Source organism: Cebus imitator, unplaced genomic scaffold (assembly GCF_001604975.1).
Source record: "Cebus imitator isolate Cc_AM_T3 unplaced genomic scaffold, Cebus_imitator-1.0 Scaffold334, whole genome shotgun sequence".
Classification (NCBI taxonomy): domain Eukaryota; kingdom Metazoa; phylum Chordata; class Mammalia; order Primates; family Cebidae; genus Cebus; species Cebus imitator.
The window spans coordinates 1,203,418-1,230,423 of record NW_016107649.1 but is presented as its reverse complement, the minus strand read 5'-3'; the positions used below and the strand labels follow the sequence as shown (position 1 = coordinate 1,230,423).

At 38.6% G+C, this 27,006-nt stretch overlaps 1 protein-coding gene and 1 long non-coding RNA gene across 4 annotated transcripts in view; both read left to right on the top strand.

The window, feature by feature from the left end:
• The window catches only part of RCAN2 (regulator of calcineurin 2), a 287,946-nt gene that overhangs the window by 43,883 nt on the left and 217,057 nt on the right, over positions 1-27,006 (top strand). The gene's annotated exons all lie outside the window — the stretch shown is intronic.
• LOC108286979 lies at positions 1,842-25,191 on the top strand. The gene is made up of 4 exons (XR_001818152.2): positions 1,842-1,854; positions 2,094-2,099; positions 4,431-4,436; positions 20,264-25,191. It is a non-coding gene; the product is annotated as an uncharacterized LOC108286979 (long non-coding RNA).

Sequence of the window (27,006 nt, the reverse complement as noted above, 5' to 3'; positions counted from 1 at the left end):
TTTGGCAGTCCCCCCTCACCACATTATCACTTTGAATATATTATCCCACTCTCTTCTGGTCTGTAAGGTTTATATCAAAAGGTATATTGCTAACCCTACTGGAACTTCATTTCAGGTGATATGCTTCTCTCTCTCTATCTCTCTCTCTTTTTTTTTTCTTGCTTTTAGGATCCTCTTTTTATCTTTGATTTTTGACAGTTTTATTATAATATGTCTTAGTGTAATCTCATTTGGACTGAATCTGAGTGGAGACCTTCCTGTACCTGAATTATTTGTATATTTTTCCAGATTTGAAAAGTTTCCTGCTATTATTTCTTTAACTGAGTTTTCTGGCTTTTTGTTGTTCTCCTATTACTTTTTAACTCCAATAATTTGAGTACTTGCTTGTGATTCTGTCCTATAAATCCCATACGCTTCCTTTATTCATTTTCATTCATTTTAATATTTTTTCCTCTGACTATGTGTTTTCAAATAACCTGTCTTTAAGCTCACAGGCTTTCTTCTGCTACACCAATTTTGCTATTCATGCTCTATTGTATTTTTAACTTTGTTCATTGCATTTTTCAGCTCCAGAATTTTTTAAAAAATAATTCAATATCTCTCTTATTTTGGTTGCTTATTGTTCTTCTGATTTCATTAAGTTGCTTCTCTGTATTTTATTATATTTTTGTGAGCTTTCTTGGAGCAATTATTTTGAATTCTTTGTCAGGTAGTTTACAAATCTTTATTTTTAGTGTGATTATTGGTGCTTTATTTTATTCCTTTGATAGCATCATGTTTCCCTGATTGTTCTTAATTTTTATGACTGTGTATTAGTTTCTATGTATTTGAAGAAGTAGGGACTTATTTTAGTCTTTTTGTACTGGCTTTGTCTGGGAAAATCCTTTACCAGTCAGCTCATCCAGAGATTCTTGGCAGCTGGTCTGGTGTAGTCCATGCATGGGTGAACTTGTTGCTTGAGCCCTTGGGCAGGCTATCTTGGTGCCTGGGTCAGCAGGTGGGTGGGCCTGGTGCTTCAGTCCACAAGGTTAGGCCTGGAATCTGGATCTACTGGGATAAACCTATTGATTAGGTCTATGAGGGTGGACCTAGAGCCTGTGTCCATAAGGAAAAAGAGCCTGAGTCTATAGAAGCTGGCCTGAAACCTGGGTCTACAGAGGCTGAACTGGTGCTGGGGTGGTCTTTCAGTCTGAATCTGCAGGGTCTGTATAGGGGCTGGCTAGGTGCTGGTATGAACCTGGTCCTTAGGTTCACTGGGACATTCCTGAAGTCTGAGTCCATAGGAGACGGCCTGGCACTGGGTAAGGCCTGGATCTTGTGTCTACTGGAGCCTGGGGCCGCTGGAACTGGTCAAAGGCCTGGGGCTGGCCTGTTGCTAGGATGAGTGTGGAATCTGGACAAGTACGGAGACTGGAGGATGGACATGCAGGTGTTAGTCTGGAGATGAGGTACATGAGGGGATGCCTGGGTCTTGGGGCCACAGGTGCTGCCCTGGTATCTGGGTCCACAGGGGTGGTCCTGGAGCCTAGTTCTGTTTGGGGCAGCCCAGCACTGAGGTCTGCAGGGATGGACCTAGCCCCTGGGTCTGCTGGGGCTGACCTAGCCCATGAATATGCTGGATCATGAAGCTGTAGGGCCTGGCATGGAAAGTGGGACTGCAGGGACTGGCTTGGTACTGGGCAGGCTCTTGGAACCTGTGTATTTGAGTGCTAGCCTGATGACTGAGCCCAAGGTTGCCAACCTGGCAAAGGCGCAGGTTTAAAGCCCGAGACTTTGTGGGCTGACCTGGGGCCTGGGGCCATAGGCACTCGCCCAGATGCTGGGTCCATGGGCACCAGCATGATGACTGGAGTTGTGGGGGCTCGTGTCTTTTGGAAATAAAGGATACACTCAATCTAGGGTGAGCATTATGCATAGATACTGTCTGTGTGTCTCTCCCCAAGTGAAATCTGAAACTTACTGAATTTCTTTCTTTGAGTATCTATAGTTTAACATATTTGCCTTGACCTGCTTATGCTGCCCACAGCCCTTCATTCTAGCTCTTCACTAATGGTCTGGTCTGGGCCTATAGGAGAACCTCCTAGCCCATGAAGCAGACAGTTGCTGCTTCATGCACATGTTTGTCTTGACTAAGGGAGCTTATATTGTAAAATATTTTATCAACTACCCACACATATTTTCCTTTTTTTTCATTTACATTTTATTCTCTAAACCCAGAAGTCCTTGAAGGCAAATAGAATTTCTATTTGTGTTCTTTGTATTTCTGGCAACTTGCATAGGTCCTGACACACAGTAGGTGCTCAATCAATGTTGAATTGAACCTCTTCTTAAATGGTAACCAAATTAAGACACAGAGAGAGGAATTTGCCAGACTCAGCTGATTATTTAGAGAGATAAAAAAAGAGTGTGCCTTTCTGACTTTTAAGTGCAATTCATTAACCACTGTACATCACTGTGTCTGAATTCTGTGGAAGGCAGGCTCTATAAACGAAGTGGCTGTACATCAGCATAAACTTCCATGTAAAGGAATGTAAGACAGAAAGGTGATTCAGCAGCAAGGCTCAAACCAAATATAAATGCATTGAATCCAAGTCACTGTTGTAGTTAAGATATGACGTTCATAGACAAACTTGCTTTATATGTCAATTTATATTTATGTGATGTTCAAAATTTTTAGAGGGGGCTGACTCATTTAGTAAGCCAAGTAAGTAAAAATTAGAAGTATCTTAAGCACATTTATTTTTGTAACTACATCAAGGAGAAGAAAAGGGAGAGGGGTAAAAAGAGAATAGTAATAAAGGCTATAAATAAATAAATATTTATATTATGTTTATATTATTATAATAAATTAATAAAATTTCAAAAGGTAACAAAGCTAAAATCGAGTGCCTTGGAAGACCCTAGAAAACATATAGTGAGAATGATTTAAGGCTGGTTGGAAAATTCACACCAGGGATCTGTAAAAAAGGATAAACATGAAGATAATAATTCACTCTGGTTTAAGTGTCACTGAATATATGTTGAAAAAATAAAACAGAAGTGAACTATGGGAACTTGAGGTTGGGAAAATGGATCAACAAATATTAGTTGTAAATATTAAAGCAAGTAACAGTTAGACATAAAATGTTCAAGGAATACTTAAGGGTTTCACTGTTTTTCTTTTGTTGTTCATTCCTTATAGGTAAAAGTGACATTTATAGTTATGTTTGTTGTCTTAAGTAATGTTTAAATTATAAAAAGCATATATCATTGTACTCTGGGGGTTAAACCTATTTTTTTTCCCTGAACAGTGACTGAGACCCATAATTAGTTACTGCTAATCACTTGGGGGTACCTGCCAGATGAGAGGCCCAGTGTGGGGCAGATTTGAAAGCTGCTGTAGGACATTTCATGAAACCTTAACCTTTCTTAAAGTGACTAATATATTCCAGAAGCATATTTAGTATCTTGCTTCTCCACAGTACTGAGTTACCCCCTGGGGACCAAGAGCCTGACAAGCTACTCTAAAAGTTCCACTTAACTACCTGAAAATAATTGAGACAGTGGAGAGAATTAAACTTGATGCATACAGAGTTGACAGTATTTGGATTCTGTGCCAAAGAGTGGGTGAGCATATATTCTTGATGACATTTGGGGGGAAGATGACTGCCCTGTTCCATTTAGTCTGGTATGACATTAAAGAGGGACATGGAGCTTTTTCCCTCCATTTGCAAAAATGGGTACTTGGAACCCACTTCATATGGTTCCCATCAGAGCTGCTTCTAGCCTATAGAGTGACTGTGAATTATTGAAATGATAAGAAGCAGTCTTAGGGCATACTGCCTGGGGAAAGGAAGGTGACTTTGTAAAAATGATGTCCTGTCCTCTGGGCTGATGGGTTGTGTGCAGCCATGAACAGGGTGCCTTGGTGGGGGTGTGGGAGGTAGGCTAGATTTCATCCTCCACCCACTTCCTGGGCCAGGAACCCCTGAGAAGTACACAAAGACACAATTATCATGGGGGCCATGATAATTTTGAAGTATATCAAATTTCAAAACATATGAAAATTCAAAGGTAGCTATTGAGTTCTCTTGCCTAACAACGTTACTTTTTTCGGGGGTAATTTCAGAGACAGAAACCAGGGGTAGGATGAGCTTTATCATTAGTATTTTCTTTGGTCTCAATAGCTGAGGGTGTTATGGGCTTTACCTTATCTACGTTGGCTTCCTTGAGTCTAGTCTCAGTTTTGTGGGCATGAAATTCTTGATCAGAACTCAGTGATAACCAGAGAATGTCAGAGTTTTGATGTGAACTTTAAAAGTCCTCCAAGGTAACCATCGCAGCAGGCCTGACATTTAGCTCAATGGATGAGATCAGGGTGATATTGATGAGCTGAGTGCCAGTTCAATTAATACCCTGTGCTGTTTTCTCTGTGAGAGTGGGTTTATTAGTGTGCTGTATAGACTTCCTTATTACCTGTTCATTGATAAATTTATGCTTATGGTGCTCAACCATATGCCCCTGCCCCTTTTAGCAGAGTGGATATATAGAAACAGGACATGTGTAGTTCATTTTTTTAGTTTTATCAGTTTCTGATAGTGTTCTGTTTTATTGGGAATGTTGTATCATATAGCCTGACCATTGTTTTAAACATAAATACTATAATCTCATCAGTGTTTTAAGAGAGATCATGATCAGATACATGATAGTTAAGGTTTTTTAATCAACTGTATTCAAATATCATGCCTCATACTTTGTTCAAAACCTATACTTCCCCCCTCCTGCCAAATTTTTAACTATTATTAACTCCAAATTATTTAGTATAATGTATTATTTACACATAGTGTACTGTGTTATATGATGATCTAGTCTTTACATTCCAACTGGGTGATTGTAAGTGTCTTGACGTTGGAAGAGCAGCCTCTTCATTCTTTGGGTGTCCCAGATGTTGAACACAACTCTGTAGACATCAAGTGGGTGTTGGATTCAGAAGCATTTGGGTCCAAATCCTGCCTCAACAATGTAGTAGTAATTTTATCTTAGAAATGCCAACTTAGAAATGTCTTTGAGTCTCAGTTTCCTCTTTTACAAAATAGTGTTAAAATACCTTCTTTTTTGGCTCAGTACATGATTAAACGAGGTGAAGTAGACAGAGGAGGTAGCATGATACTAGACCTTCTTGGTAAGCATGTTCCCTTCCTCATTCTTATTCATTCTCCTTCCTGTGATCCAAATCTGTGATTGTCTATCTCTGGTTCAAGGAAGGAAAGAGGTTTTCTAATAACCAGGTATTTTTCTAAAAACATGTAGACCTAGACAGCACATGTCTATGGAATTTGGAAGGCTTAGGCAGATCCTTGCAGAATTATAACAAAATTGTGATTTTATATCATAGCCTTGGGTTTAAAGGAAGGTTAATCTCAGCTTCTACATGGAAACTGTTTCTTCAATTGTTTTAGGGCACTTCCTGTTCACTGTTTCACATATAAGTTTCATGTGATACTTTTCTTTTAGAACTAGTTCCAGGAAAACTTGGTTTACTCTGGGGAACTGGTATTTTTTTCTCACTAGGAGGATTATGTGATTTATGTGTTTTTCTTTTTCTCTGGCTGCTAGGAAACTCAAAAGTTAATATTTAGTCATAGCAACTGTCTTTATTCTTATTGATCCTGGTATTTTATTTCATATATATTAACCTACTTTTATATATAGGTAATATCAGACATTTTTCTGAATTAGCTCTTCAAACTGTGTTCATATTTTCATGAGTACTTTAACAATGGTCTTTTAACATGTAAAGAAGATGTCCAGTGATTGTTAAGGATGTGTTTTGCAGATGTTTTAAATTTCATTGTGAATAGAAAAAAGTCACCTAATATGATATTTTTAGAATAACATGCACACTAACTTTTTTTTTCTGCCATGATTCATGTTTTAGAAAAATAGCTTTTAAACATCTTCAAGGAAAAGAATGTAACTTGGCAGTTACAATTGACAACAGCATCTTCCAGGAACATGTGCCATGTAGGTCCACATGGTTTTAGAAAAGCACTGGGTCATTTAACTATCTTTAAGTTTTACTCTTAAATGTGATCATTATCTGCTATCAATTTGTGAGAAAATGAGCACTTATAAACTCTTTGAGGATATGTGTATTTAAGTTTGTCCTCATCACAAATCAGTCTGATTTGAAACTCTGAAGGCTTGGAGACACCTTATTTCATGGGACGATGCTGTAGTTTCAATGCCTGATGCTTGAGAGTTTTATTCTTTCCCTCAAATAGATTATTTTTTATTGATATTGTGTTCTGTCAAGTTGTAGAACTTGGAACAGAAGTCCACTTAAAACTTACATTGTGCAGCTGAAGTTCAAGACTTTGAAAGGGGCACACACGAGAGGAAAGTTGTCTTGCTTTTCAACTAGATTCTTTAGAAATTTTCAGGGAATAAGAATCTTCAGTGTCAGAAATATGGCAGTGATAATCAGTTTTTATTACATATGCTTTTTATACATAGACTTGTTCTAAATATGGGAGTAGGGAGGATAGGGACATGATGATTTAGAAGGAAGAGTAGAAAGTGAGTATACATTTGGTTATCTAGCCCTACCTTTGCCCAGCCTCCTTGACAACCAGGCTTTCAACTCCAGTGGGGTTGTCTTTCCCCCACAAACATCTCTGAGTTCACATATCTAAGTCAGTATGGTCCCTTTCAAAGTTATTTCTCTGTAGGCACCACTGCTTGCTTTTTTTTTTTTGCAATAACTTGAGTGGTGCAAAGGGTATGTATTTTGAGTGGATTTGAATTGGTGGAAGCAAGTCATTTAGAGTTAACTATGGTAACTCATGTAGGTAACCAACCCAGGTAAAAATAATTTCTATTTAAACACAACATGCACATAAACCATAATAAGAAGTAGATACAAAATACCAGGAAGATTTCTTTTTGGAGCGTGTGAACTGATATTTGGAAATTTCAGAAATGCACAATGAAAGCATTGCTGCACCAAGTTCACCTTTGTGAAAAAGAAAAACTCAGTTATACATGTAAAATTCAGCTTATTATATCAGATACATTTCAAAATTATACTTTATTTATAATGCACCCAGCCTTGACTCCCAGATGCCACATTTCTTGCTAAACAGAGCAAGCCTTAAGAACAAATATGCAGCCATAAAAAGGGATGAGTTCATGTCCTTTGCCAGGGACATGGATAAAGCTGGAAACCATCATTCTCAGCAAACTGACACAAGAACAGAAAACCAAACACCGCATGTTCTCACTCATAAGTGGGTGTTGAACAATGAGAACACCTGGACACAGGGAGGGCAACATCACACACTGGGGCCTGTCAGGGGGTGGGAGGCTAGGGAAGGGATGGCAGGGGGTTGGGGGATAGGGGAAAGATAGAATTAGGAGAAATATCTAATGTAGATGACAGGGTAATAGAAGTAGCAAACCACCACGGCACGTGTATACCTATGTAACAAACCTGAACGTTCTGCACATGTTCCCTAGAACTTAATGTATCACAAAAAATTAAAAAAGAACAAATAAATATGCTTTGTGGTGTAAGGAACATCCAAGTATCTCCTACAGTGGTCTAGAGTCTTTTGAAACCTAAAGGCTATTCTCTGATTAAGAATCTTCTTTTTTATGAACACAACCCTGGAAGATACTATAGTCTAAGATATACCTAAGATATATCCTAAGATATTCTGAGATATACAATATAAGTACCTAGGGAAGAGCAGTGACTTACAAATACACTAACAAGGTGAAAGAATACTGCAACAATCAATCAATCAGCCATCAATTGTTTAATAATTATTGAAACTCTACCATGAATGAAATGCAAGCCCTCATGAAGCGTAATGTTTACTGGGGTCTGAAAATTATAGTACAAATTAGGTGAAGTGAGAGATGGAGGCAGAAAGAGCATATTATAGGAGCTCAGGGCGTAGACACTAAGAAGGAATAGGGAAGGCTTTGGAATATTTTTTCTATATTTTATCATGTATAGAACAAGGAGGCAGCTCAGTGCATCCTGGCAGCTGCTTTCCTCGTGGTGACCAGGACGTTGTTCAGCTCCTCTTGCCTCTACTTGATATGGCTGTGTGTCCCCACCTTTTTATTGGTGAATGTGACAGTCCTTTTGTCCTTGGAGACCTTGAGCTCCATGATGTGCCACTCCTATGGGGTAAAGCCATACACTCCTTGGATCATGTCCCACTTGAACTCTGAGTGCTTGGTGAGGTGCCCACATGGCAGCTGTGCCTCGGCTTACTCACACTCTTGGTCACCTTGTGGACCTGTTCAGTCCTATGACCATGGGGTAGCATGGAGCCGTGGCTGCCATGCATCAATGGCTGCTGTCACAGAAGCTCTGATAGATGCTTTTATTCTTCGTTGTAAGCTATGCCTTGCACCTGTACAGCAGTCTCCACATGGACCCATCCCATGCCATGAACTGTGCTGGCTGCCAGGACTTTTCAGGCCCTCCTCTTGTGTAATCAGCATTGTTGTCCTGTCACACAGGACCTTTTTTGGAAAGGATGATTGATGAGTGGGGGTGACAGGGAAAGAGTGGTCTTTGACTCTGGCCAGGGCTGCTTCTTCAAGTAAACCTAGCCACAGTGACCAGGTGAGGTGGCAAGAAACATTTTATTTGTGACCCATGTGTCCTAATTTTCTCCTTAGTGTGTGAAATTTTTGCTTTCCTTGGAAGGTGAGCTGTGAGCTTGCTTATTTTAAAAACTGCAACCTGTGAGGAGAGAGGGTGTTCTTTGACAACATTACATCATTGAAGCCTCTAGGTGTTGAGTCATCATTATTTTTAGGCAGCTCCATGCTTTTTTTGGTTGTTCTAAGAATAGCCTCTGTGTCTGGACTCTACAGAAAGTCACCACAGTAAAGATTCTGTCACCACTCAGCAGTTGGAATAGGATGCCTTCTTAATTTCCAAGCTCAAGGCAAACATTTTAGAATTTTACTTGCAAACATTCTGCCTTTTTAGGTTTTTCCTGACACAATTGACTTTGTCAGGAGCTGTCACTTGAAGTTGTTCAACCCTTTGTCAGAAGTACTTATGCTGGAAACAACAGCTATAACAACAACAAAGTTTGAAGCCCTCCCTAATAAAAGGCTCCTTATTATCTGCGTTCAATGTACATTTGTTTGTAAATACCTTATTCAGTGACTTTATCCAATTTTTAAATGTTTCAAGACATATTTTCATGCCTTGCATTTTATAAATTAAGTGATTATAGATCCCTCATGTTAGGATATGGGGTGGGAGTGATACTCTTAGAATTTATGCAGGATCTTCAAAAAGCAGCCCTAACACATGTTATTATACCCTGTTAAACTAAATAAACATCTAAACTGTAAACTGCATTGGAACTTGATGACAGGGCATTAAAAAGGATTGAGCAAGCCCAGAAATGGAACTTTGTGGGTCAATGTGGAGGCTGGTTTTCCTATTGCCTATTCAGAGCATATGTCCAAATAGGATCAATTTATTTTATGTGGTACTTTCAAGCCCATGAGAATAGTAATGGCTTGTGAGGATAACCAAATACTTTTCCAACTGAAGCATAAATGGAAGCATCTGCTTGGAACAAAATGAGTTAGTCGTTTAATGTTATAGTACGCCTTTTGTGTCTGGAGATGACAGAGAACAGCCACAGAATCTGTGTCTACATGTGACCGAAGGCATTGGTGCCTGCCGGGAAAGCTGAACTTTCCTTTGAGTTACTGGTACTCTGGAAGGGTTGGTTCTGTTTTTATTTTCTAAGAACTCAAGCCTCATTCCCACATGCATAATTCTGTCTCTAATTAGGGAAATGATGTTGCAGAGTGATTGAGAAAGAGGGCCTTAGTATCTATCAGTCTAGGTCCAAAACCAAATTCCACTGCTTATTAGTTGTGTGACCATAGGCAGTTAACTTTTCTAACATCAATTTCCTCACCTGTAAAACAGCATCAAGTAAGAGTATTTACCTCATAGGCTTCCTGTGAGGATAGAAGTGATATTGTCCATGGTGCCTTGATCACAGTTAACTATAACTATTGGCTAGCAATAATAATTTCTGCTCATCAGTCTGATCTGCATTTTGCATCATTTAAAACTCATGGGACTCTGGGCTGGGTGCGGTGGCTTCTGTCTGTAATCCCAGCAGTTTGGGAGGCCAATGCAGGTGGATCACCTGAGGTCATGAGTTCAAAACCAGCCTGACCAAAATGGTGAAACCCGGGGTCTACCAAAAAAAAAAAAATTAGCAGAGCCTGGTGGCAGGCACCTGTAATCCCAGCTATTTGGGAGGTTGAGGCAGGAGAATCTCTTGAACTCAGGAGTTAGAGGTTGCAGTGAGCCACGATCACACCACTGCACTCCAGCCTGGGCAACAAGAGCGAAACTCCATCTCAAAAGACAATCAAACAAACTTATGGGACTCTTGCTTCCCTTGCCTGTTGTTGCTGCATAACTCACCAAAGAGCAGTATAATGGTCAACTTCCATTGTCTAGTCTCACTACCCTCACGAAAACTTCTAAATCAAGATGAGGGAGCAGTGAGCCAGATAAGTACCTTCTGAAATCTGAACACATATGTTTATTCACAAGAACCAGCCCAGAAGAAAGTGCATTTGCTATCTCTCCTGCGTTTAGAGTCTTGAATAGCTACACATTTCCTTACTGTACCAATAAATTGCTAGTCTTTTGTCTTCATTTCTCCAGTGCTCACTACAAAGTTTTATTTTCCTTTATGTTGAATATACGGTTAGAAAGACTAGACGTAGTCACTTGGCAATTCCATTCATATGCTTCCATGTGAAGCCTGGTAAGTGTTGGACTAATGTAGTTGTAGTTGGTACAGCATCTTTAGCAATTTTCTGAAAAGACAAGTCAGTTTTGCCTTCCTGTTTTGCTTTCCATTCTATCTTTGCATCAGTTTCTAAAGAAAACTGGATTGGTTGACCAAGCCTTCTTTGTGAGTAATTAAAGGCATTTCAAATTTTAATTTCAGGAAACAAAAGTCTGCTGAATGGAAGATATGATCCTCTGTGGGTGTTTCATCCCTGCTAATGGCAAATTTTGAGTATGTGTTAATTGTGATTGGCAATTTAAGCAGGTCCAATTACTTTAGAAGGAATTAACATTTACATTAGAAAGAGAAGGTAAATGAGAACAGAGCCCTTTAAAATCTGAATATGATTTTAAAAATATATTCATTAAGTACTTTGAGAATTTTACTTAGAAGATTCTTCACTTTAATCCAAGCACATTTTTCTGAAGAAAATAGCACAGGAAACATCATAGCAACATAGCCACATGAAAAGTGACAGTTCTCTGGAAGAGAAACATATTTATAAAGAGAATTTGAATTCATATGAATGACTTCATTAGACTTAATGTTTCACATGATTAAAGGAGTTATTTTAAAAAAGTAATTCTTTAGGGAATCCTATATAATCAGAGTAGACAGAGTGATAGCTAATACCATATATGGTAAACTTTTAAAAATCTCCTTTGGCACAGGTTGTCATTTGTGTAATACTAATTATTGCTGGGCACAAAGTGAGAGGATTTACATTCCAATCTATATAGAAATGTCATCATGAATAAATAATGCATTGCAACAACATATTTAATTGTCGGAGACTTTGTTACCAGAAATATAACTAATATGGGAGTTGAGGCGTAGAATTTCTCATGGCACAATCTCATTCAGGGTTTCTCCACTGCAGAATTACTGACATTTCAGACTGATAATTCTTTGAGTGGGGGCTGCCCTGTGCCGTGTAGGATGCTTAGTAGCACTCTGACCTTTACCCACTGGCTGACAGTATGCCGTTCCTCATTATGAATACCCAAAATGTCCCCAAACATTGTCAGATGTCCCCTGGGGGGCAAAATCACCTTGCTTGAGAATCACTTGCTCTGTTGATGGTTTCAAACTGCAGATGAGAGGAGTTGCCTGGGCATTTCTCAATAATCTGTTCTAGGACCTCATCTTACTGGATAAGAATTTTCTGGGGTGGGTCTCTAGAAGCAGCACCAAGAAAAGAAAGTTATAATCCCATTCTCTACATCTCATTCTAAGTTCTTTTATTTCCTCCATTCTAAATGAGGAGACTGAAATTCGTTAAGTCTTCTCTTTATGAGCTGCTTTGGGGCAGTCTCTACTTAGTGACCTGGAGGCTCCCATAAGGCAGCCCTCCAAATACTCCTTCCTCATTCCCAAAAACCTGTCTTGTAAAATATCCCCAGAGTATTTCTGCATGGGCCCCAGGAGACCTGTTCCTGAGCTGGCTTCACAGACACCTCTCCCTCACTTGGCACCATTACTGCACCTGCATTCAGGACACCAGAAATTCTGGGATTCAGAGCAAGGAAAAGTTTTATTTTGAGAGAATTTGTCCATGGAGTTACCACTGGATCAGGCAGCCAGGTGGCTAGGCTCAGCACTTTTATCCCTTTGGTAATATTTGGTATCCCAGGAAAAGCGACTATCTTTGTAAGGCACATAGTATAAATGGGACCTGAAGAAAGGCGATACTAGGATGCTGGCTAATCAGCACATTGGTCAGTGGGAGTGAGTTTTAAAGAACCAGTGATGAATTCATTACCATATCAAATCACATGAAAGTCTTGTGCCAAGTTTTTATAGGTAGCCTGTGTTATTGGTGCCATTTTATAGTTAAGCCCAGTGATACATGCTGAAGTGGGCACTTGCCCACTGCACCATTTGTGTGCAGCATTTAACAACGTGGATTAAATTGGCCATGGGAGTGCTGACAACACAGAAGTGAACAAACTGTTAATCAGGCTTGCGTGTTTACCTGGAGTATTATTTATCCATTACTTTTAAAACAAATTACCACAAGCTTAGCATTTTAAAGCATTACAAATATATTATCTTAGTGTTCTGGAGGTCAAAAGTCCTAAAATCTAGGTGTCAGTAGTGCTGTATTCCTTCTGAGGACTCCTGGCAAGAGTTCATTTCCTTGCCTTTTCCAGCTTCTAGAAGTTGCCTGCATTCCTTGACTTGTGGTCCCTTCCTCCAGTTTTGAAGCCATCACTGTAAATACTCATCTTCTACTACCCTTCTTTTTGACTTCTGTTTCTAACAGCACACCTCTTCCTCTGAGTCTGATCCTCCTGCCTCCCTCTTATAGCCTTGTGCTACTTTGGGCCCACGTGGATCATCCAGGATAATCTTCTCATTTTAAAGTTCTTAAGATAATCACTTCTACAGTGTTTCTTTCGCCTTGTAAAGTAATGTATTTACAGGTTTCAGGGTTTAGGACATGGATGTCCTTGGTGGGACTCAGGTAGAAGTGATGGTGGATTGTATTATTCTGCCTACCACTCCCTGAGAGCTGCTAACCAGCATACCGCTGGTTATACAATACTGTCTATTGCAGTTTCTCTGGATTTGGCTGTAGAGGCCAATCTGAGGACCATACACAGACTAACACCTTTCTTCTTCTATAGTTTACTCTCTACTGCCTGATTTTCAGCATTCTAAAAAGGATCACTAAAGTTGATATTATATTTCTGATTATTATTGTTGTTAACATAATGTTTTATGACACATAGAGGTAAAAACATTATTCACCTAAAGCCTTGCAGAGATGCTCATAAGTTTTTAATTGGTGAGCCAAGATAAGGCTCCTCCCTTCCAAAAAAGGCAAAATAATAATATACTTAAGATTTAGGAATGATTTTGTTAAAAAATTTTTACCAAAAACATTCTTATGTTTCCAGGTTTATAGTGAATATGCTTCTTGACTATTGCAGAATGGATATATGTGATGAGGTCACATATATCCCACCTTTTTATTATTAAATTGTGAGCCTCCTCTCTCAACTAAGTTGTTTATCATCACAAATAGAGATTTTTGAATTGCTAATATCTTCAACATGTATTAATTACATAATTACGATACAAGTTGACAGTCAATGAACATGTTGGCAAAGTCTGCTGGTAACTGGTTATTTTCATGTTTCATGTTTAGTAACAGCATTGCTTCTAAAGATATTGATGGCTTTTGATGAAGCACACAAAATAAATAGTATATAAAGCTAAAGCTTACACAAAATAGTTATTACGGTAAATTAAAACTTTATAAGCTGATACTAAATTACAGTTAAAGTTTGTAGCTACAACTTATAAATCATCTTAAAGAACATTGTGTAATTCATTAGTAGGAAAATAGGATAACAAAGTAACGGAGAGAATTTATTGTAAGCTTTCTGTCTTAGTCACCACATTTTTGTCTCCATGTTTGATCTTCCATATATCCAATTTTGAATGGAATTGTCATGCTTTTGGCATATAAATATAAGATGTAGTTTCTAGTACAAAGTCAATACATATCAGGGCCTTTTCTCCATCTTTGAATTTGAAATGAAATTATTCTGATAATGGGACAACAGAAATCCCTTCTAGTGCTAATCCCATTTTTAATTGTCAGATAGTGGATTAGTATACTGGGCTTCATAAACCAATGGACACTCTGGAGCATTATTTTTTTTTTTCCTAACTTTAACTTCTGAATAAATGTTGGGTTAAAGTTAAAGGAAGACAGACAATAAATGATTTGTTTTTTTATTTATGTGAGGACTTTTATATGTATACTTCCTGTAGATTTAGATAATCTAAATTTTCAGTGTCACATAAGTCACTTGGATCATCTCTAGGAAAAAATATTTGAGTTGTTCTGATACCCGTGAGTGCCATGGAGATATTAGAATCACCTCTAGCATTCACTGTTGTTGAGTGCTGGCCAAAACAAGGAGTGAACTTTCTTCTTTGTTTTTCCCTGAATGAATTTATTGAGGACTGTGTGTTAGATAATGACTTTGGCATGCTATTTTTTCTCTAGTGGTTTTTATTAGCATTTAAAAGTAAGTTGGGACCAGTTATGTGGCTCACACCTATAATCCCAGCACTTTGAGAGGCTGAGGTGGGAGGACTGCTTGAGGCCAGCTGTGATTATTCTATTGCACTCCAGCTTCAGCCCCTGAGCAAGACCTTGTCTCAAAAAAAAATTTTAATAGAAATCTTCCATGATACATTAAATTCAACCAGGAAAATAAAAGTGTCTACACACAGAGAGAGACATGCATGCATGCATGCATGCATGCACAATAATAGGAAGATAATCAATGAGGAAGAAATTGTTTAGCTGTTGCTTGAACTTTCCAGCAGGACATTCCTCCAAGCATGCCTCCTGCTTCTATATTCTGTTCTATCTTCATTCATTAATTATTTACACCAGCCATATTCTTCTCTGCCAGAGATCATTTCCCTGATTGATGGCATCTGGAGTTCTCTACACAAAAGTATTTTAAAAGCTGTTTCAGGGAAAAAATCATTTTTTTCTTATTTCTCTTCTCTCAAATTTTAATAACCCTTAGAATTTACAGCTAATAGCCTCTCTTAGTTCCCTTCTGTTGTTTCCTATTTTGTATTCTTGATACAAATATGCTGGGAATTTGTTATTGTACATACATTTGAAGAAACCAGTCTTTTATTTCTCAGTGAGAAATAACATATAAACGTAAAGTCCCAACTATGGAAAATCCACATTCCCCGTGCAAAGGCAAATCTTAAAATTAGGAGGACTAGGAGGATTTAATTAAACTATAAAAGTGAGTGCATTTTCACTCATATATTCCTCTTATTTCCCCCTTCATTGCCCTCTTAAGCAATCTCATCCAAACCTGTAATTGCCACCTGCACACTAACAACTATGAACATTCTACCCCTGATCCTAACAGCCTCTCCGAGGTAGGTGTCTGACATCTCCTCTTGATGTCTCGTGATACAGAAAGTCATCCGCTGACCAGGTCTCCTTTTAGTATTTCTTGTATTCCTGAACCGGACCACCCTACATCCAGTTTTTCCAGTCAGAACTCTCCTTCTTCCTCACCCAACCATTCTGCAGCTAATCCTGATGATGTTACCTCCTAAATCTCTCTCCTACGTGACAGCTCACTTTTATCCCTGCTCCAAGCTCCAGGCATCTCATCTCGACTGTTGCGGTTGCCTCTGTCTTGGTCTGCCAGTGGTCCTCCCTCGCTGTTCTTCAATCCATTTCACTTTGAAGCTTGAAGTGCTTTGGTTTTTTGGTTTCACAGCTCAAATATGGTATGTTTAAAGCCCACCCAAAGCTTCCTATTTCTTTCAGGACGAAGGTCAGTATTCTTAGCCTGGCCTTCAAGGTCTACCTACCTCAAAGCTTTTCCTTTACCTAGTTGCCCCTGGGCCTTCTGTCTCCAGCCATGCTAACCTTCTCTCCTTCTTTTAGTTTACAACTGTTGTCATGTTCCCAGGGTCTTTGCATGTGCTGATTTATCTGCCAGCATTTGCCATATATGCTCCTAGCCCCATCCCTCCTGTGCCAGTGCAAGACCTCGTTAGTTCCCCTGAAGTACATTTTTAGAGTATTGTGCTTCTTTCCTTCAGAGTGCTTGTCTCAGCATGAAGCCATTTCTTTATGTGATTGTTAACATCTTCACATTAGACCCTAGGGGAGGAACGCATCAGCCTTAATGACCATTGTCCAGTAGCTGGCACAGTGCCTGGCATATAATTTATTGAAAAAAAAGAACACAGTACCTTTTATGGATTCCTTCAGATTCTGCTTGTACTGATTAAGAGACATTTTACATGGAACCTACCCATTTCTCTCAGAAATTAAAATGTTGATAACTCCCAAGATAATATTTTCCTTCTTCAATGTAATAACAAAGAAAACTGAAGAGTACACTGAAGGCTACCAAGAAGTTTGTGAGTTATTTGACCCGTACAGCAACTGTATGAGATAATGTAGAGTTCTGTAGTAATTTGCTGATATTCACATAGATCTATCATAAGTGGGACCTGAACCCACATCTTTTGGCTTTGGGTTCAAATGCCTCTGTTGTGCTAAGCTGCCTCTTAAGTGGCAAGTTCAGAGTGGACCCTGTAAAAGTGTTTACATGATTCTATTCATTTATACCTAGTATACTGTGTTCCCGTATATTAAGTGGGATGCTTTAAGTGCCTTTCTGTAAAGGACTGTGGTTTCTATACTTTACATGCATTTCTATGAAGGATTCCTGCATCACCCCTTTTGCACCTACTACTCACACTGTGGTTTATCTTTTTAAATAATTACACAAGTAATTAATATCATTGTAAGCTCTTAATTGATTGCTTGTTATTATCTCTGAGGCTGAGGTCATCTACCTTTACCTTCTACATATTTACATTCCTGTTTTAGACATGACACATTGGCCATATGAATTTACCTACTCTCATTCCTAAAAGTAAAAATACAACAAGGTATAAAATGCATGGTAGAGGAAAACAGAGAGAAGATATCACCTGTCAAGAGATTTTAACACATTTTGAGAAGAAAGCGGAGGAATGACAACTAATTTAGCAGAGTGGAGAGAGCTTTCAGCTAAATTGCCTCCGTGAGGGAGAACATATTAAAAACAAGCCCACAAAAGTTCTGAGAGTTCTGGGACATCAGGTACAGGGAAGGGAAAGTACAGGAAGGTGAGCTTCATGGCTGGAAAGGCAGAGACATAGTGAAAATTTAGCCATGCTCCCCTGTCCTGAGCCCTGAATATCCAAAGCATGGTGATTACTTTCCAGGCCAGAGACTGGAGATTCTTCTCTGGAAATTATAAGCCATTGCTCCAAAGAAAATCCCAGTCAGATCATTTATTTATTCACTTAGTCCACAGATATTTATTGAGCTCCAACTATGTTTATTGTTCAAGGTACCATGAATATGGCAAAAACTATACCATCACTCATGGTGCATACCATCTAGTAGAGAGAAATGACGAACACATTAAAAAAATATGATTTTCAATGGAGATAAATGCTACAAGGTGACACTGGTGTGGCGAAGGCCCCTTTTCCTGCACCATTCTTATCTTTGATCAGGGAGTAAAAATATTTGGTAGAACCAGTACTCCTTAGCCCCAGTGAACTTCCACTTATCTCTCATTGGCTGGAACCCCTAGATGCAAAACATCTTAGAAAAGCAAGCATCTATCTGAGAGGAATGCGATAGCCAGGCCTAGCTTAGCCCTAACAGATTCATCCTGCAGCTGAAATGTGGTCCTAGCTTAACCCTAACGGATCCATCCTGTAGCTGAATTGTGGTCCTTAGTAAATCAAGGCTCTCATCAAGGGAGAAGAAAGAAATTGCTTATGTGGAATCAAGGGGCAATGTCTGCTGTAAACTTATGCCTGGATTGCTTGCAAGTTTAAATTGTCCCTCTGTTGGTTTCTCTAATTTCTTTTGAACATGCAGAGCCCACTGACGGCTGTATATCAATACAGCTATATTGCATTCAAGGTCATGTGACTCAGAATCTGCGTTAATAGAGTAGGATGCCAGAAAGCAATCAGAATGTACCTTAGTGTATTCATCTGATAGGTATGTCATTATTTATTTACTCAATACACATTTTTACCCAGTCTTGATATATACCAAGCCCTTGGGAAACAATTAGATGAAAGATAATTGCTAATATTTGTTGAGTTCTGAATACTATATTCCTGGTATGATTTTAATTATTTTGCATGTATAATCTTATTTAACATTAATAACTATGCATGGGAAAGGTATTACTATTTATGTCCATTTACTGATGAGGAAATTGAAGTAATAGTCCGAGGTCAACTAGGGATGTGGGCCTAAAATGTAACCAGTAAGCTGGACTGCTGAGATGAATAAGTAACAATTCCTGTGGCACACTAAATGAACAAAGTAAGAGATAATAGTGTGGTTCTTAAGGTATTAACTGTATAATTTTTGTAATAATTCATATAATTTTCCTGAAATTTTGGTTTACATGGTTTATTATGAATATAAGTTAGTCAAAACATTTAAAATTATTTCAGGGATGCAGAAAACGATCCTGGTAATAAAGACCCTTCTCTCATCCTCCTAATGTTTTCTTTCATATTATTCCCATTGACCCTCCATAGGAGGGAGGATCATTGTTATCTGCCCTCTATTTAGAGAGGCAAAGTAACTTTCTTGAGGTCACATAGTTAATAAGTGGTAGCAAAAGGATTCAGATACAGGTTTGCGACTTAAACCCTATGCTGTACTTGCTGAAAGTCTGCAGAGTTCAAATCTCATCTCTACTACTTGCTAGCTGTGTGACCTTGAGCAAGTTACTTAAACACTCTGTGCTTCCGTGTTGTACTATTTTTTAAGTGTGCTTTTCATAGCACCTTCTTCTGTTACCCACGGATTTATTTGTTTTCTTTTCCCTTCTTGTATGCTAGATCTGTTTTGTGTCATGAAGACATTTTAGTTTTTCATTCTAAGCTTTAGGGCTCATTCACTTGCCTGTACAGCTAGAGCTCGACTTACGACCACGGTCGGAACCGTGGACCGATCGTAACACGATTTGGTCGTAAGTTGAGTAGGCTATATGTACAGTTGAAATGGTGCACGCAGAGATGGTAGTGCTGCCAGAAGCTGGTCCGCACTGTCGTACGCCCAGCTGGGCAACGTTTGCGCTGCCAGACGCGGAGCAGTCATGGCTAGCGATTGTGGTCGTAAAGTCGAATGGTCGTAAGTTGCATAGGTGGTAAGTCGATCAATACCTGTATGTATTTGCATAGTCAGCTGTTCCTCTCATTCAAGAGTATCTATGAAATACGGTATTCAGCTGCCTACTATTTTCCTATGCAGATTAATTAACGTGGTTGGCATTAAACATGGTAAAATTGCTTGTCTTTTAAAAAACTACTTGATGATGAAAAGAATTACATTAACACAAAAAAATCCTGTGTCTTTAATAACCATTTTATGACACGAACACTGAAAGTAAAACCTAGAGAAGGTCCATTAAACATAATGAAATACAATTATGAATTTATTTTATCTATGTTTAGAGACATTCTGAAAAAATTATTTATTTAAAATAGCAATAAAAGAATAATTAAATTTCTCAGGGAAGGAAATATAACACATGCCTTTTAAAGAAGTAATCAGTCTCTATCTGAACCAACTTCTAGAGTTAAAGCTATTGCTAAGTGAATCACTGAGAAATATTGAATGTATAATTGTAATTGAGAAGTAAATTTTATCTCATAAGGATGGCCGAGCTTCTGAAGATCAAGAATTAAGGTTTTGATATATGCTTGTTTTTTTTTTTTTACGGTAAGTAGACAAATAAATTATAACTCAAGGAACTAATCATAGGTATTCACATTTTATGTAGTTTCAAACTGTAATTTAATTTCTTTAGCTTCTGATTGTAGAAAATGAGCAAGAAGACATCAGCAGAGGTGGGAGAATAAATTAAAATATCTTTTTACAAAAAAATTCTGGCATCAGTCTAAATATATCTTCACTAGAATACAGTTACCAAAGCATATTCTGAGAATTCCTGGGGGTTACTAAGACCCTTTCAGGGATCTGTGAGGTTAGCTACAATATTAAAAGTGGTAAAATGTTACCATGTTTTAGGTACAAGGAAATTTTTGCCTTTTTCACTTATATTCTCACACAAGTGCACAGTGGAATTTTCTAGAGGTTGCATGATGTACGATGATCTCATTATTCTGAGGACTAATGGAATGAGCTTTTGTGCATTCCTGTGTTTTAAAACTCTGCTCAAAATTTTAATACAGTCAATACACACTGATATAATCCACACAAACAGGAGACCTTGGGTGTCTTCAATAATTTCTAAAAGAGATAATGGATCTCTAAGACCACAAAGTTTGAGAACCACTGCTCTAGAATAAGATAGCTTCTGATGGATGAGGGGATCTCATCTTGCAAGTGCTGCTGACATCCAGCCTGTTGAAGAAGGGGGACCACAGACATGCCTGAGAAGTTTAATTTTCCCTTTCAAGATCATTCCTTGATATGTATCATACAAACATTTGTTTCTGGATTTCGTGTCTGTCTCCCTGGCTAGAGCAAATGCTCTATGAGGGTAAGGGCTTTTTGACTGCTTTGTTCAGCACTCTATGCCCAGTAATTAAATAATTAAATTTCTATATATAGAAATTTAACAGCAACCAGTACACCTTCAATACTCATTTGTTTAAATCTGAAAGCATTGATTAAAATCAAAGACATTGAAATATTTAACTGTTTACTATGTGTTAATCTTGTTACATATATTATCTATAATACTCTCAGAATCCCTTGGTGGAAGATACGTTATTTCTATTCTGTTTAAGAAAGTGAAGTAACTTGTTCCAGGTCTCACAGTCTGTCAGGGGTGGCCTAAAGACTTACACATTGTGGCCTCTGCTCTATTGGCTCCTGGTTGAGGCCAGATAAGTAGGGATACGTGGCAGATATCACAGATCTAAGGAGTTCAGTACAGAGAGGTCAACTTCGGAAGAAAACAACAGTGCATTCTAGGGATAGGTGCAGGCAGGCAGAATCTCATGTCAAGGAGGTCAGAGTCAGAGAAGAAGCACTGGAGGATGGATTGGTAAACTGAGTCTGTGACAAAGGCAGATCACTTTCTGGCTTGTTTCATGCCCTTTGTTTGAGAGGCAGGGCATCATAGTGATTACGACGGGGGGACTGGCGTTTGCCTGCGGGGATGTGAGTCTTAGTTCTTCTACCTGCTTGCTGTGTCATGTCTGGTTAGTTGCTTCAGCTTCCTGTGCTTCAGTTTTCTCATATGTAACGTGAATGTGATGATAATATTCCCACTTACCTTGTGGGATTGTTTTGAAATTAAGTGAATTGATAATATTTGGATAGCCCTTAAAATGGCACCTTGCTCTTACTAAGTTCTATATAAGTCGATGTAAGTGTGAGCAGTTATTTTATTGGACATTGTCAGGAGCTCATGAAAGTTCATTGCGAGTAAAAGGCATGAAACCAGGTTTCAGTGGCGTCAGAGACTGGGCTTCTGGGATGTGGTACAGAATGGTTAGCTTGCAGGTTCGGGAACCAGACTTTTGCCACTTATTGACTGTATGGTTTGGGGTTAGTTACCTAACCGTTTTGTGACTTAGCTTCCTTCCACGTGAAATAGAGAAGGCAAGTGTGCCCGTGCCATTGAATTATATAAAGTAGTAAATTAGTAAATGTAAACTATTTAGAGAAGTACCTAGACCACGTATGTGGTATACTCACTGTAGTTCTTACTGCATAATCAGATTATGCCTTCAGTGGTTAGAAAAGGAAGTCCAGTCTAATCTCAAAAATCAAAGAGGTGGCAAAAATTGTAACTAAGATGCTAGGATTTAAAATGTGATAATTCAATCACAATAAAAACAATGATATAAGAAGGTACCTATAATTAAATGACAAAATGTACAAAGAAATAGGTTAACGATGTGTACAAGTAGATTAAAAAATGTCTATCAAAGGTGAAACCCTGAGTAATGAGTTCAGAGAGGAAGGGTCAGTGTTCTTGAGCTAATAAGTCCATACTACACCGAGGAAGAGGAAAGAGCTCACCAGAGATGTGGGTACGAATCAGCCTTCAAGGAAGAGGAGAAATAGCTTGGTCTCATCTTGTCTCTTTTCCTTTCTCTCCTGCTTTGTTCTTTGTTCCATCTTCTACAATACTGAAAAGTGTAAAACACAAACACTATAGGACTGGCCACTAGAGATCTAGGTTTTAGTCTTGGTCTGATCTGCTATAACCAACAGTGTGATCTTAGACAAGCCACTTGGCCTCCTGGGACCGTGGTCACCTCATTTGGAAATAAGAAGGCCAAATTATCTTAAGGGTCCTTTCTTAGGAGGATTCTGGGAATTACCTAAACAATCCAGAAATACTAAGACTTCCTGGAATAAAATGAGGAATCCAGATGGTGTAATACCAATGCCTAGACTCACTCCTTTACCAAGGCACTAGGTACCCCAAATGAAACACCTGCACCTCCCCAGGAACCAAGATCCCTTGGACCCTCTGGCCTGACAGTCACAGGAGGACAGCCTGAGATAAGTCTATCTGGTCTAAAGTAATGCATACATAATAAGAAGTTGGTTATCTTGACATATCATTATTCCTTGTGAAAAATGCCCTTGAGAGCTTCGTTTACCCTCTTCACCTCCTCATCAGTAGTACTGTGCTAACGTTTCTGTTATTCATCATGTTTTAAAATTAGCTTCTTAATCCTCTTAATATTTTTGACTTCTCTGCCTTGAGATACACACCCAGCCTGAACTTGTTTTTTTGCAGCCTTTGTACAGCATATAAATAACAAGAATAGATTGTTCCCATAGCCTTGGCTTCTTCACTAAATTAACTACGTTTACTCATTGCTCTTATTTTTGTTCTTGGTGGAATAAACCTGAATTTTCTCAACTAAATTTGGCTTTGAAATTCTATGGTATGTTCTTTATCTCCATTCTCTTTGATGTTGTTAGGCTTTTAAATCTGTTTGGAACATCTCTTCCTTTGTTTTTAAGAGCACCCCTTTTCTATGAGGGATGCTTTCTTTGGCTTATTTTCTTTTTCTTTTACTAGCTTCTCTTTCTTCTCTACTCCCTGTCTTTGTCCATTCATGTTACTATAAAGGAATACCTGAGGTTGGGTAATTCATAAAGAAAAAAGGTTTATTTGCTGTTCTGCGGGCTGTATAGGATGCATGGTGCCAGCATCCGCTTCTAGTGAAGGCATCAGGCTGCTTCCACTCATGGCAGAAGACAAAAGCTAGAAAGGAGGCCAGAGGGGGCTGTGCTGGGGAGGTGCCAGGCTCATTTTAACAACCAGCTCTCAGGATAACTTTCACAGGAACTAATGGAACGAGAACACACTAAGTCCCCACCACCCAAGGGGAGGGTATTAATCCATTAGTGACGGATTCTCCCTCAAGACCCCAACATCTCCCATTAAGCCGCACCCCTAACACTGGGGATCAAATTTCAACATGAGTTTTGTAGGAGTCAAACAAACCAAACTATAGCACTCCCTGAAAAATCTATTCTTATGGTCCTATACTTAGCTCACTTCTTAATTCTAAATAATTATCTTCCTTGGAAATTATATTTACTAACAGCTTCCTATTTCCTTTAAGCAGGTGATGTTTATGTTTTGATATTTAGATTTCTTTTAATCAGCTGATTACTTCCGTCATTCATTAGCCATTAATTGAGCACCTGTTATAAATGATGTACTGTGCTGGTACTAAGGATATAAAGATCAGTGACTTTCTCTACCTTTAAACAGTTCTAATGGAGTCTCATTGAAGTGACAGACACAGAGCCAGTTAATGCCAACCCAATATAACATGCCAAACTAGGGTATTAAACCAACTGCTTTTAGAACCTGGAGAAGTGAGTAACCGACCTCTGAGGGCTATCAAGGAAAGGCTTCCTGGAAGAAAGGACATTGGCAGTGGGTATTAAAGATTGAGTAGGAGTTTGTGAATTGTGATGTCTCCCAACTTCCTTCTGTTCTGTTCATGCTGATGTTCCACTGGCACCTTAATTTTAACATGTCAAAAGGCAAATTACTTATCTTTCATCCTCAATTACTTCACTCACTTGAGTTTCCTATTACATTATTCTCCCAATCATCCTTTTGGCATTTTTCTGTTTCCTCTCTGTTGTCCTGCTGTCCGCCACAAAGTCATCTGCATGCTTTCTTTCCCTTTTTTGTTCAGTTGTTCCCACTGGCCCAGACACTTCATACTGTGCCACCTCCTGTCTGGGTTATGACAATGGACTTCTAGCTAATTAATCTGCCTAAGTTTGCTTTTTCCATTTAATCTGTTTTGTACATCATTGCCCATTACTCTCTTTTAAAATATCAGTTTGATTTTGTCACTCATCAAGTTAGAAATAATGGCAAACTGACCCTTCTTCAATGCTTAGATGGTTTATGAAGTGCTTTTTAAAAATGTTATCTCATTTCATTATCAAAACAACTTTGAAATAAATACTGTACCTTATTGAATATCCTCTAAATTTAGAATTCAGTAGTCTATGAGCTCCTGTAACCAGGGATAACATCATGTTAATCTCAGCTTCTTTATTGCCTAGCACAGTGCTCATTCATAAATGATGTTCAAAAACTATTATGGATTCACTCCTGCCTCGTGTCTGTGCATCTTTATGTGCCCAATTAAAAATAGTTAACCAAGCTGGGCATGATGGCTTACACCTGTAATCCCTGCACTTTGGGAGGCCAAGGCGGGTGGATCACCTGAGATCAGGAGTTCAAGGCCAGCCTGGTCAACATGATGAAACCCCCATCTCTACTAAAAATACAAAAATTCAGCCGGGTGTGGTGGTGGACACTTGTAATCCCAGCTACTCAGGAGCTAAGGCAGGAGAATCACTTGAAAATTAGCCAGGCATGGTGGTGGGTGCCTGTAATCCCAGCTACTTAGGAAGCTGAGGCAGGAGAATCACTTGAACCTGGGAGGCAGAGGTTGCAGTGAGCTGAGATTGCACCATTGCACTCCAGCCTGGGTGACAGGGTGAGACGCCATCTCAAAAAAAAAAAAAAAAAAAAAAAAAAAAAAGGTAAAAAACAAAAAAAAAAAAAAAAAAAAAAAAAAAAAAGTTAATCAGAGGACATTGAAATGGCATTATAAAGAATGACAGGAGTTTTCCGAATGTGTCCAGTGCTGATTCCACGCCCTGCTCAGCAATCAGAGAATCATTTCTCCATGCTGTGATTGCTGCTGTTGCTGAATTGCTCTTGAGCCTCAAGACTCCTAATGGATTCTTAACATTCAGTGCTATGTAGATACAGAACCACTCCTTGTCAATAGCTCGCCCAAGACCCTTGCACACAGTAGTCTCTATTATTCTTAAAATCAGACCTAATTGTCTTCCATAGATTTTAGTGATGTGATGATAACTAAAGCACTTGTTTAAATGCTCTAGTATTTCAGGTTTTTCTTTTTTTTAAATGTGAGGGTTCTGTGCCTTATAATCTGTACTCTTTGTTTATCTGCCTGTCTTAACTCCTGAATTCATAGGAAAACTGGTTGTAGAAGGGATAATATTAAGTATACTTAAAAATTAAGTATACTTAAAAAGTATAATGAAGTAAAATAATTTAAATCTCGTCTGTGAGGATTTGAAATTTTTGCACCTGACAACACAGTAAAACGGATCTGTCTACTCCTGTCTGGCATGAACCAATTTGCGTAGAAAGGCTGCATGACTTTTTTGGTTGTTAATGTTTTTATGAAATCATAGAACATAACCCAGACTGAAATTTGAAAGGCATTTTGCCAACACAAAGAATATAATGAACCGGCAAACTATTTAGAAATGTGCTTGACTTTGTAATAAGAATTTATGTTCTTTCTCAGCCAAAATGGTTTGAAGCTGTGAGGATTTCTCTCCAAGAGTCCCTGCTGCCATCTGCTGGTCTTTATTATTTTGCAGCCAACTTCTGAATGGAGACTGGATGACATGGTTCCATGAGATGGATTTTCAGGGGAAAAATATTTTGAAATTTTATTATGTCTTTTAAATAGAAGTAAATATAAAAACGAGATTAAATAAACACGTAATCTGCTTAGAAAAATTTATTTTTATACAGTCTTGGACATAAATTTAAAACAGGATCCCAGGAAAAGTCGTGTTTTTCAGACGACACGTATTTCTATGAGTGAAATCAGGTGGTTTAAAGCTGTGATAGGTTTGATTTGAAGTGAAGTAAACTCCAAACTCAGGGACTCTGTGTGTGGATGAGGGAGAAGTTGGAATATTGGGAGAAGAGGAGACTAGCCTTCTAAACCAGTGGTTCTCAAACGCTAGCTGTATCAGAATCAATTGGAAGACCTATTGGAAAAAAGGTGATGGGCCTTATCTAGTGGTACCCTTGTCAGTGCTTCACAACTGGCTTACTGGCTAAAAGGCCCTGATGTGTAGCATTTGCTGACTTCCATGGCATAAATACTTCCACTGTGGCTGGTTTCAAATTTTCCACATGGCATCCCTAAATGTAGAGTTGAGAAGAGATGTACTGTAGCTCACCATTATGTCACATTTTCAGCATATGCCTACAACAGATGCACACAACCTCAAGAGCACAGATTA